Source organism: Tupaia chinensis, unplaced genomic scaffold (assembly GCF_000334495.1).
Source record: "Tupaia chinensis unplaced genomic scaffold, TupChi_1.0 Scaffold000294_5, whole genome shotgun sequence".
Classification (NCBI taxonomy): domain Eukaryota; kingdom Metazoa; phylum Chordata; class Mammalia; order Scandentia; family Tupaiidae; genus Tupaia; species Tupaia belangeri.
In genome coordinates, this window is record NW_006159782.1 from 1,179,913 (window position 1) to 1,192,577 (window position 12,665).

Below are 12,665 nucleotides of genomic sequence, written 5' to 3' on the forward strand. Positions count from 1 at the left end.
TTTTTGAGAGATTTTTGCTATAGGGCGTGTGCGCTCACCAGACAGAGAGAGACATAGAGACAGAAAGTGAGAAATCACCCCCCAGGGGGGATGGCCACACTGCAATCCCTTCTCCTCCATTCTCCTCTTGGGATCTTGGGCACGCACGCACACGCGCCTGGCGTGAATTTTAAGCCACCGGGTCTGGGATGCAAACCGCGATGGACTATATGGGAGTCCAGCAACATAGCCATCACGCTAACTGCTGGTCCCCACCTTCCCCTCTTTAAATTGTTCTTTTCCTCCTCTGCCTTCCTCTCCTCCAGAGGTAATAGTTTCCAAAGTGCCTGCACAACTTCTCATAACAACTCTGGGAGGCTTCCCTGGATGAGGAAATAGGCCCAGAGAGATGGTGGGGCTTCACCGAGTCACATGTCATAGAAGGGATAGAGTGACCGAGCAGAGACCTGAGTGCTAGCCTCTGAACCCAGGTTTCCCAAACACACTGACCTGCCCTTCCAGGGGAAGGCGGAGCCATGGTGAACACCTGCAAGTCTTTGGCCCGCCAGCCATTCTCTGGTTGACTGAGAACTGCCTCCCTGATTTCCCTGGGGAATCACCTCTTAGCTCTCAGCCCCCAGGCCCCTGGCCAGGCCTGGCCAGTCAGAACAAGGGTTGAGAAGGGGCTGGGATGCTGATGCCAAGGCCAGCTCTCCACCCAGTGGCTCCTGAGCTGGTTAAACAATGACCCACTGATGGCTGAGTGATGGGTCACGTGTGGATGGGCTGGCAGAGGGAGGACTTCTCCAAAGCTGCAAGTGACAAGGAGGAGCTGGCCTTGCCAGAGTTCAGGAGAAGATAGTGTGGGAAGAGGCACAGGTGCCTGAAGGCCCCCTGTGGTGTGAACCCTGGTGTGGTGTCTAGGGTGAGAGGAGGGAGAAGCCGGCTATGTGGCTGGAGGGCAGGAGGCAGGGCCTCAAAGGCTGGTTCTAGAAGGCTGAGGCCTGGTCCGCTGGACGAGACCCAGGCAAAGGCTAAGGGCCCGACCCCTCCCCTCAGGTCCAGTGTCTCGTTTCTCTGAGGCCCCTCCCAGCGGGCCAGGCAGCCAGGCTGTGAATGGAGGAGGCCGGGCAGGGATCAAGTCTGTTATGATTAATTCCCGCCAGCTCAGGAGGGCACAGCTGCTCATTCAGGAAAGAGCAGCCTGGGCACCACCCACCCGCCCACCAGCCGCTGAGTAACAAAGAAATCTGCAGCTCGAAACCAGGGGCTCCTCATGGAGGAGGCTATTTTTGTGGAAAACTGAGCATAAAAGCTCATCTCCTCGAAAGCCTCCCTCTCCTCAGGGAAGCTGGGGAGGTGATTTAGAGCTGAACAGCCCCTGAATCCTACTGATTCCACCCAAAATCCAGTTCCACTCCTGTTGTCAACACTCAGTCCACCAGTGGGAGCCGGGCCTGACCCATGTGGTCTTGAGCCCTTTAATGTACGTAGGCCCCTGGGATGTTGGTACCACTTGGCAGAAGATAAGGATACTCTGGTACAGAGAGGTTTAGCAGCTTGTTCAGATCACACAGTGGGTGATGGAGCTAGTATTACAATGCAAGGGAGGAGCAGCCTGTAGTGTGGTGATTGAGGTGGCTGGAGCCCACACAGCTGACTGCATGGTTCGAGTCCCAGACCCAGCAGCTTGAAAAACACACCAGGCACGAGTGCATGTGTACTCAAAATCCTGAGAGAAGACTGGAGGAGAAAGGAGTGCAGTGTGGCCATTCTCCATGGGGGGGATTTTCCTTCTCTCTCTCATTTTCCTTCTCTCTCTCACACGCTCTCTCTCTCACACGCTCTCTCTCTCTGTCTCTCTTTCCAGCAAGCACACACACCCTCTAGCAAATTTCTTTCTTTGGGGGGAGAGGTTTTTGCTATAGGGCACATGCTCTCGCCAGAAAGATAGAGAGAGATAGAGAGACAGAAAGCGAGAAATCACCCCCCAGGGGGGATGGCCACGCCGCAATCCCTTCTCCTCCATTCTTCTCATGGGATCTTGGACATGCACACACACATGCCTGGCATGAGTTTGAGTCACCGGGTCTGGGACTCGAACTGTGGTTGACTACATGGAACTCCAGCGACATAGCCATTACACCAACTGCTGGTCCTCCCTCTAGCAAATTAAAAAAATAAAATCCAGGGTCTGGCTTTATAGCACTCTTCTTTCTGTTATGCCATGCTGTCTTTGGGAGGCCTTTCCAGTCCCCGGACAACCTTCCCCTCCACTGTGAACGCACCTCCAGCCTGTAACAGCATTTCTGAGAGTGAATGAGAGTGGACTTTCCTCGCTGGCCATTCCCGAGTTGTCTTCTCGGATCTGATTGCTATCCTTCGGCCAGAGCTCTCTCCCTGCAGGTCTGACCACAGCATTCGTTCATTCATACGTGCAGCAAACCATAAGCATTTATTACCAGTCTTTCTTGGAGAATCAGAAACCTGGGCTGTCTGAGCCTGTTAGGAGAAGCTTGTGTGGACGTAACCACCTATGGGACAGATCGCTGGGCTCTGTGAACGGCGCAGATATGCCCCTCGAGTTCATGAGCTCACAACTTGTCCAGAGAGAGACATACGAAATATACAAATAAGCGTATAACCATAAATTATGAAACAGGCAAAAGGGCCAAGTCTACCTGCTGAGACAGTGGGCTGAGCAGGCCCTCTCCAAGAAAGGGCCCGGGAAGTTGAGCCCAAAGGGTGAGAAGCCAGCCACGCAAGAAGCAGGGGAGAGTATTTCCTGAAGGAGGACCAGCCTTGGTAAACGCCCAGAGCCAGGAAAGAACTCTAACCCACCAAGGAGTCCAAGGAACGTGAGGTTTAGATGTGGCTGGAGCAGGGAGTAGGAGCAGGATGGGGACCACACTGTGGGGAGCTGGGGGACCTGGAGGGAGCGCTGCTCCTCATCTGAGACAACCCAGAAAGGCAGGACACACTACTGCCCAAACAGAACAGCAGGCAGCTGGCAGGGCCTGCCTGTGGCGGGCAGGTTCCCAGCCCTGCAGGATAAGGGAGCAAGGGGCAGGGGTGTCAGTTCCCCACTGAGGCGCTGAGGCTGGCGCCTGCCCCGGGCCCATTCTAGGCCTCCTTCTACAGCTGCTGCTCTAATTCCTTCCAGGTCCCCAGGAGGAGTGCTTGTGACAGACTGGGCGGAGTCCCACAGCTGACCTGCCTCTGCACTCTGCCCTGAGGTCCCAGGACCAGAGCAACCAGCCTGGCCCTGACTGCCCCAGGGCTGGGCCGTGAGCCAGTCCCCTTCAGCCCTGTCCACTCACGAGCAGTCCTGAATACTCTGGGCTGTGGGCCCCCAGCTGTTGACACTAGGGCTCACCTACAACCTCACCTGTGAGCAAGGCCATACCTGACGCCCTGGCTAGAGCAGCAGTCCCTGGTCACTGGTGGGCAGGTTGTCCATGTGACCGACACCTGCAGTGATCGTCCTACAGCAAGGCCTCCTACAGGCAGGCCCCACCCAACAACTGGTGACTTTCTGCATGTCACTTTTCGCTCAGGCCAGATCAGAGACCTCCCTCCTGGGGACACGTATGTAGGCCCCTTCTAGAAAGCGCCTTTCCCAGTACACTCAGCTGTGCCTTTGCCACCATGGACAGGCATTTAAAAAGTACGCAGAATAGGGGCAGCTGGTGGTATGGTGGTTAAGGTAATGGGACCCCACACGGCCAACTGTGCAGTTCAAGTCCTGGACCCAGTGACTTGAAAAACTGGCCAACCGGGGCCAGCAGGTAGTGTATGGTTAAGAAACTGGATTCCCACATGGCTAACTATGGTTCAAGCACTGGGCCTGGCAGCTTGCTTTCTCACTTTCCCTCTTTTTTTCTCTGGTGAGCATATGTAGCAAATTTAAAAAATATAGCAGTAATGAGATAAACAGATTATGTAGTAGTTGTGTCTCTGGATTCCCACATGACCAGCTGTGGTTCAAGTCCTGGGCCCAGCAGCTTGAAACTCACATTGGGCATATGTGTGTGCGTGCCTAAAATCCCAAGGGCAGAATGGAGGAAAAGGGATTACAACGTGGCCATCCCCCCTGGGGATTTCTCACTTTCTGTCTCTCTATCTTTCTGTCAAATGCATGCACCGTATAGCAAAAATCTCTCTTTAAAATATATATATAGGGAACCAGCTGTTAGCGTGATGGCTATGTCACTGGACTCCCACGTAGTCGACCGCGGTTCGCGTCCCGGACCCGGTGGCTTAAAACTCACGCTGGGTGCGTGTGTGTGCGTGCCCAAGATCCCGAGAGGAGAATGGAGAAGAAGGGATTGCGGCGTGACCATCCCCTCTGGGGGGTGAGTTCTCGCTTTCTGTCTCTCTGTCTCTCTCTGTCTGTCTGGCGAGCGCACGCGCCCTATAGCAAAAAATCTCTCCAAAAAAAAAAATATATATATATACACACACATATACACACACACGCACATATATATACTAGTAATAAAATTAAATAAATAAAAAAGAAAGAAAGAAAAGCAGGCCAAGCCCACGTGCATGTGTCTCCAAAAGCTGAAGAGGAGAAACGGAGGATAAGGGATGCAGCGACCGACCCCACAGGGAGTGCTTTCATGCTTTCCCTCCCTCTCTCTTTCTCTCTTTGGCAAGTGTACATGCCCTCCAGCAAATTAAAAAAAAAGAAGAAGAAGAATAGCACCCAGATGAGAATCATTTCTGTTCAGACTGCCAAGGGCATCACTCTCCTCTCTGGATTTTGGGCAAGCACATGTGTGTGCCTCACATGTTTTCAAGCTGCCAGGTTCAGGACTCAAACCACACAGTTGGCCATGTGGGGTCGAGTCTCCATGCCACCTGCTGGCCAGGGCTTATCTTCTCTTTGTATTCCTCATCCACTCAACCGTCCTACAGGTACGTGTCCTGGGCTTACCGGACATCTGGCACATTTTTAGGTAGTGCAGATCAACGGGGAATGGACGAGACAAGATCCCTGTCTTCATGAGCCTTACAGCGAAGCAGGGGGAGGGGAGCAACAAGACAGCTTCATACGTGGTGGGCAGCCAGTGATGTGGTGTGCGGTTTGCACCCTACACGGCCAGCTGTGCAGTTCGAGTCCTGGCCCTGGGGCTTGAAAAGTACACTGGGGACATGTGCATGCATGCCCCAAATCCCAGCAGGAGGCTGGAGAAGAAGGAATCTGGGATAGCCATCCTCCCTGGGGTTTGTATTCTGTCTCTCTTACTAGCAAACCTACATGCCCTATAGTGATTTCTTTTTTAATTTAAAAATGTTATTTTCTTTAACTGTATTCATTTATTTATTCATTTTAATTTGACCAGAAAGTAACAGAGTGAGAGAGAGAGGAAAAGTGAGAAAGCAAGCCACCAGTTCTGGTACTTGAACCACAGTCAGCCATGAGGTAGTCCAGCGCCCTTAACCACCACGCCACCTGTCAGCCCCAGGTTTTATTTGTTGTTGTTTTTTAATTAATAAATAAATAATGTTGGGCCGGTGATGGTGGGGAGAGGTTGGCTTCTGTGGTGTGGTGGTTAAGGTTCTAGATCCCATATGGCTGACTCTGCGGTTTTAGTCCCAGACCCAACAGCTTGGAAATCATGCAGATGGGTGTGCATACATGCCCCAAATCCCAAGAGGAGAATGGAGGAGAAGGGACTGTGGCATGGCCATCCCTCCTGGGGAGTGATTTTTTAGTTTGCCTCTCTCTGTCTCTCTTTCTCACTCTAAGTGGATACCCCCATAACAAAAATCTAAAATCAGTCAACCAACAAATAAATGATATCATGTTGGAAGGTAATAAACACTAGGGGAAGCTAGTGGTGGTGGGTAGTTTGTGATTTAAATCAAGGGTCAGAGCAAGCCTCAATGGGTGACATGAGAGGGAGCTGGGAGAGGTGAGGCATGCAAATGTGAGGTGGTGAGTGGAAGAGTATTTAGGAAGAAGGAACATGGAGGCAGACGCCCGAGTAGGGAGTGTGGCTGGTGGGTCTAAGAAACACCGCCAGGGTGGGGCTAGCATGGGGCTGGCAGGTGCTATGACCTGAACCACGGTCAGCCATGTGGGAGTCCAGCGCCCTTAACCACTGCACTGAATGCTGGCCCCCTCCTTTTTTTTTTTTTTTTTTGAGAGTTTGTTTTTGCTATAGGGTGCATGTGCTTGCCAGAAAGACAGAGAGAGAGAGACAGAAAGCAAGAAATCACCCCCCCAGGGGGGATGGCCACGCCGCAATCCCTTCTCCTCCATTCTCCTCTTGGGATCTTGGCCATGCACACACACGCGCCCAGCATGAGTTTAAGCCACTGGGTCTGGGAATCGAACCACGGTCGACTACATGGGAGTCCAGTGACATAGCCATTATGCTAACTGCTGGTCCCAACTGGTCCGATTTTTTAAAGAGAGATTTTTGCACGCGCTCGCTGGAAAGACAGAGAGACAGAAAGCAAGAAATCACCCTGTAGGAAGGTGGCCATGCCACAATCCCTTTTCCTCCATTCTCCTCTCAGGAGTTTGGGCACTCGTTTGCCCTGTATAAGTTTCAGACTACCAGGTCCGGGACTCAAACAGCTGTCAACTACATCAGAGTCCAGCGATGTAACCATTATACCATCTGCTGGTCCTGAGGAAGAGTGGGAATTTCTGCTAACACTTTACTAGCATATCTCCAGCTCACAGGTAGAGTGTAGACAGCAAGGTGAGAGGAGACCATGAGGACCCACTTGGTACTGCTGCCACAGCCCCAGGAGGGCAGGAGTTGGGACTGGAACCCAGACGTGGCGGTGCAGATGGTGGGGAGAGGTTGGCTTCTGATGCATTCTGGAGGTAGCAACTGCAGGATTTGCTGAGGGGTTCACGCGGGGCTCGAGAGACAAGGAGGAGTCAACAGTGATTCCTAGGATTTGGCCTGAACGGGGAGAATGGAGAAGGTATTCTCTAAGATGCCAAGACTGTGAGGGGCGGGTTTGCAGGGAGGGGTAACCGGGAGTTCCAGCTGAGCCCGTGTTAAGCCTGGTCTGCCAAATGGAGCTGGAGCTGCGGAGCAGGCAGCGGAGGAGGGCTGAGCTGGAGACGGACATTTGGAGCTGCCAGCAGATGGATCGGCCACCAAGCATGAGCGAAGACAAGCAGAGAGGTAGACCTGGGGCCGCCAGCGTGCAGAGGTAGGGAGAAGAGCGCTGGGCACATGTATGCGCACCCCAGATCCTGGGAGGAAGATGGAAAAGCGATTGCCTTCACCCACATGGGGGCGATTTCTCACTTTCCCTCTCACTGTCTCTGTCTCTCTCCCCAGTGAGTGCACATGCTCTAAGGCAAAAACCTTTAAAAAAAAAAAAGTGTTTGGAGGAGGAGGGCAGGATCAGCTGGGACAGACACTGCAGCCAGGGATGAGGGGAGGGTGCAGCTGTGGAGGAGGGGCCCCTGGATCGGGTGAGGGCCCAGCAGGGAGCTCAGAAAGCAGTTCCTGTTTGACATAGGGACAAAACCCTGCCTGGCGCAGGCCGCAGGCCGAAGACAGACTGGAGAGAACTGCAAACAGCAGGTCTGGCACAGATGTCTCTCCCAGCAGTCTGGCTGGTAAAGGAAGCAGAAATATGGGGCACTGGCTGGAGAGAAGGGGGCCAGAAAGGGGGCTGAGAAGGCTTTTTATAAGATGTGGAGAAAAGCTTAATTGGTTTTTTAATTTAAATTTCATTCGTTTATTCTCATAATCACAAATATCAAAGATTCCTAAGGGCATTTGGTAAAAAGTTCTCCCTCACTTCACCCTGCAGCCATTTGGCTCCACCTCCTGGACCCTGGAGACCAACCAGTGAGGTTGGCTGTACCCTCCAGAGCTCCCATGGGCATGAACCAAAATAATATCACATGTGTGCGTGTGTGTGTGTGATATATAGATATGGTATTCTATATAGTATTCTATATGGTATATTTGTATGCATATATACACATGATATTCTATATGGGATAATATAGAATGGCATAGATATGGTGCTCTATAATATATATATGGCATATTTTTTTTTTTTAGAGGCTTTTGCTATAGGGCATGTGTGCTTGCCAGACAGACAGAGAGAGAAAGAGAAACAGAAAGGCAGAAATCACCCCCCGGGGGGATGGCCACGCCGCAATCCCTTCTCCTCCATTCTCCTCTCAGGATCTTGGGCCCTCATGCACATGCGCCCAGAGTGAGTTTAAGCCGCCGGGTCCAGGACACGAACCACGGTCAACTACGTGGGAGTCCAGCGACATAGTCATTACGTTAACTGCTGGTCCCCATTATTTATTATTTTTAAAAAAGCTTATTTATTGCTCTTTCTGTGCAGATAGCACACCCACAAACTTGGTGAACGTCCTGGAAACCCGCCAGACTTTCTTTTTTTTTTTGAGAGATTTTCACTATAGGGCGCGTGCACTCGCCAGACAGACAGAGAGAGACATAGAGACAGAAAGCGAGAAATCCCCCTCCAGGGGGATGGTCATGCCGCACTCCCTTCTCCTCTCGGGATCTTGGGCACGCACGCACATGCGCCCGGCGTGAGCTTTAAGTCGCCAGGTCCAGGACGCGAACTGCGGTCGACTACGTGAGAGTCCAGCGACATAACCATTACGCTAACTGCTGGTTCCCAACCCGCCAGACTTTCTGTTAGAAGTGTGGCAAGCACCAACCTCACAACGTGACACAGTAAGCAAAGGGGCAAGGACTCTGTGTGCTCAGGGACAGCAGCATATGACAGGAAGCAGAGTGGCCGTGGTGGACAGACTAAGCCTATGTTAAAAAAAAAAAAAAAGGAAAAAACTACAAAGAACATTGCGCTGAGGCTCGAATATGTTGAGCCTAACTGCAGATCTAAGAGGATGCTGGCTATTAAGAGATTCGAGCATTTTGGGGCTGGCAGGTGGCATGGTGGTTAAAGGTGCTGGTCTCCCACGTGACTAGCCATGGATAAAATCCCAGACCTGGCACCTTGCTTTCTCACTTTCTTTTTCTCTCTTTCTTTCTTTTTTTTTAAAAAATAATTATTTATTTTATTTTATTCATTCATTCATTTATTTTTTAGTTTGACCAGAGAGAGACAGAGAGTGAGAGTGAGAGAGAGAGGAAGTGAGAAAGCAAGCCACCAGATTCAGGACTTGAACCCTGGTCGGCCATGTGGGAGTGTCCAGCACCTTAACCACCACACCACCTGCTGGTCCCTCCTTTTCTCTCTTTCTGTCCATCACTTTGCCCCTCTCCGGTCAAATTCAAATAAATGAATGAAGTTAAATAAAATAATTCTTAAACAACAACAACGATAATAATAGATCCTGAAAGGCATTATGTCTTTTTATGGCTTCATCACGTTGTGTGTCATATCACATAGGATACTGAATATGTTTTTTAAAAATAATTATTTTATTAAACTCTATTTATTTATTTCAAGTTGACCAGAGAGGGACAGAGCGAGAGAAACAGAGAGAGGGAGAGAGAGAAGGAAAGTGAGAAAGCAAGCCGCTAGGTCCGGGTCTCAAACCGTGGTCAGCCATGTGGGAGTCCAGCGCCCTTAACCACCACTCCACTTGCCGGGCCCAGGACACTGCATATTTTATTCAGTCGCAGCTCTACTGATGACCAGTGGCTGAGACCAGTTCTGCGGTGACCTCCTTTCACAGAGGAGCAGTGAGACAGAGGCTCAGGGGCTTCCCCAGAGCGTTTTGCTGGCTCTCTGTGGCGTGGGAGCTCCATGCCCCCCCCCTCCTCCTGCCTTGGTTGCTTTCCACACCTATGTCTCCCTCACTCCTGCTGCACCCTCAGCGATGATTCGTTCGCTCAAATAACCCGTATTTACAAGCTCTGGGTGTGGGCCAGTCACTGGGCGAGGCCCAGAGGACGCAGAGGGACACAGTAGAGAAGTCCTCTGTTGTCGGGGAGCTTGCAGACCCAGTCGCTTGTGCATTTTGCGAGCCATCGTAATCTCTCACGGAGCGACGTGGAGAATGAATAAAGAGGCTGGATCCTTGTTTTCACCAGTGAGGAAACTGAACGTGCCAAAAAACCATTGTCGCAATCCTGGAGCTGAATGCCATGTAAGAAGCCTGGGAACCCAAACCCTGACTCTCTGATGCTGGCCCCAACCCCAGCCTGGCTCCCCTCCAGTTTCCGACCAGGGAAGGCCCCCCTCTAAGCCAGCACCGAAGCCCTCAGGCCTCAGGCCTCAGCTCCTCCCACTTCTGTCCCCCAGGTTATCCCATCCATTCTGCTCCCTGAGGCCCCTGCACTCAGCAACTACCAGCCTTGCTTGGGCTTTCTCTTGCCAGTGCCACATAAAAGCCTCTCTGGTCTTCCTGTCCCCACTCCAGTCCTTCCCATCCACTCTCTACCCTGGCGCAGTGTCACTGGGTCATCTCCCCCTTCTAACCAAAGACTTCCCTTGGCTGCTTCAGGGTGATGGCACGGGGTGTGTGTGTGTGTGTGTGTGTGTGGCCCAGAGGACAGAATCATGTGCTCTGAACTCCCAGCTCTGCCACTTACTAGCTGTGCAACCTTGACCCACCTACTTAACCTCTCTCTGCCTTAGAATAGGCAAAACGAGATAATGAGATGAATGAAAACGGTAACAATGAGATAGGCAAGAGAATGATATTGTCTCCTGTCTTTACTGCTGTGAGGATAAAAGTTAATATATAGAAAGCATTTAAACAGCACTCGACATACCTTTAAGAGCTCAATAAAAATTAGTTGTTATTCTGATAATGATAAGGCCTTCATAATCTGGACCCTTCTTGGACATTCACCTTCATCTCTCACCAGTTCTCATCTCCCATGTAAATCATCCAAAAAATATATATTTTTTTGGAGAGAGATTTTTGCTATAGGGTTTGTGTACTTGCTGGAGAGACAGAGTCAGGGAGAACTCACCCTCCAGGGTGCACGGAGCTTTTCTATCTCCGAGACTATCTCCTTCAGGTGGTACAGCATAGCTCTTGGTACTGGACAGCATGTGGCCAGTCAATAAATTTTTTAAAACATTTATTATTTTTTAGTATGGTGAGAGAAGGAAAGAGAGAGAGAGAGAGAAACTGAGAGAGCAAGCAATCCCTTCTTCTCCATTTTCCTCTCGGGATTTTGGACATTCACACACATATATGCCTGGTGTGTTTCAAGTCTCTGGGGCCGGGACTCGAACTGCAGTTGGCCACAGGGGAGTCCAGTGCCTTAACCATGAAGCCACCTGCTAGTCCCTGAAATAATTTTGATTACCTGAAAGTAAAAACTTTCTCTCCCCTTTCCCTAGCCTGGTCCCTAACCCCTCTGAGCTGAGGTTGGGCCCAGTTTTCCTTTTCCATTGGCTTTCCAACAGCTGGGATGACTGTATGCTTAATGAATGAAAGAATGAGAAAAGAATCACTTTTGGATTCTGAAGGATGAGTAGGAGTTTTCTAAATAAAAAATTAGTGATTGAGGCTATAAAAGGGCTTGCTCTGCCTGTATCACTGCAGGCTCCAGTGCATCACTGCAGGCTCCAGTGTCTGGAAGACAGACGGGAGTTCAGGCTGGAAAAAACAACTGGGTTCAGTCCAAACATTTCTGTGCAGGCGAAGCAGATTCGTGAAAGGAAGGCTTTGCGACAGCTTGGAGAGACTGAGGCCAGGGACAGTCTCTGTGGCTAAGCTCCAGGGGGCAACAGAAAGGCCTGAACCAAAGCAATGGCTGAGGGAATGGAGGAAGGAGGGCATTTGAGGGTACTTGGGACAAAGAATATTAATCTCCTAAACACCTTTACTGAATGTCTCCTAGAAATAGTGTTAGGGAACTGTGGGAATAAAGAGCTGAAGTAGCATTTCCCTGCCTTCAAGTAGCTGAAATCCTAGTAGAAGCAGACAGGGATGTAAATAAAAATATACTTAGAGGACCAGCAGTTGGCATAATGGCTAGGTTGCTGGACTCCCATGTAGTCGACCATGGTTCAAGCCCGGGACCTGGTGGCTTAAACTCACGCTGGGTGTGTGTGCATGTGTGCCCAAGATCCTGAGAGGAGAATGAAGGAGAAGGGATTGTGGCGTGGCCATCCCCCCGGGGGGTGATTTCTCACTTCTATTTCTCTGTCTTTCTCTGTCCTGGCAAGCGTACGCACCCTATAGCAAAAACCTCTCCAATAAATAAATAAATAAATAAAAATATACTTAGATACTGGGAAGGCCAAATTCAGTATCAGTGCAGTCAGTTTCATTGAGAGATATCTGTGCTTGTGAAATCAGCAAATTAAAGCACTATGCGTTTCCAAGTGCCTGTCATCTACCACAAAGATCTTTTTAATTTTTTAAAAGAATTATTTTATTGGGACCAGCAGTTGGCGTAATGACTATGTTGCTGGACTCCCATGTAGTCAACCGTGATTTGAGTTCTGGACCCGGTGGCTTAAACTCACGCCGGGCACGCGTACGTGCGTGCCCAAGATCCAAGATGAGAATGGAGGAGAAGGGATTGAGGCGTGGCCATCCCCCCTGGGGGGGTGATTTCTTGCTTTCTATTTTTCTGTCTCTGTCTTTCTGGTGAGCGCATGCGCCCTGTAGCAAAAACCTCTCAAAAAAAAAAAAAGAATTATTTTATTTAACTTTATTTATTTATTTATTTTAATTTGACCAGAGAGGGATAGAGTGAGAGAGAGAGAGAGAGAGA